This window comes from Callionymus lyra, chromosome 4 (assembly GCF_982586985.1).
Source record: "Callionymus lyra chromosome 4, fCalLyr1.hap1.1, whole genome shotgun sequence".
In the NCBI taxonomy this organism is placed as follows: domain Eukaryota; kingdom Metazoa; phylum Chordata; class Actinopteri; order Syngnathiformes; family Callionymidae; genus Callionymus; species Callionymus lyra.
In genome coordinates this window covers 7,740,330-7,740,791 of record NC_141821.1, presented here as the reverse complement: position 1 = coordinate 7,740,791, position 462 = coordinate 7,740,330, and positions in this window count along the sequence as shown.

The window sequence follows — 462 nt, the reverse complement described above, 5'->3', positions numbered from 1 at the left end:
TGTGTTTTCTTTCATTTTATTTTCTCTTTTGAAGAAATAGTTCAACATTTTTTTTTAAAAAACACACTCTCAGGTTTAGCTGGTACTAAATGTAACTCTCTGTGCCTTAAACATAATTATATTGTATCTGATGTACACTTTTGCGGTATATTTAAAAACAAATGGGTACACTAAGTTATATATATATAGATCAGGATGTTTCCGTTGGTTAGGACAAAGTAATTCTAATTCATCAAAACACTGTGCACTCAAATATGTTCCACTTCTCTTTGACTTAAAGCTAGAATCCAACCCTAAATAAAACACATGATGTGCATTATTTATTAAGAGAGTTCTCCACATATATATCTATATATCTATATATATCTACACATATCTAGATATGCTATCTACCAGATGGCTTACTCTTCAAAGCGATCTGTGAATCAGCAAGTTGACCAAATGTATCAAAGTTTTGTACTG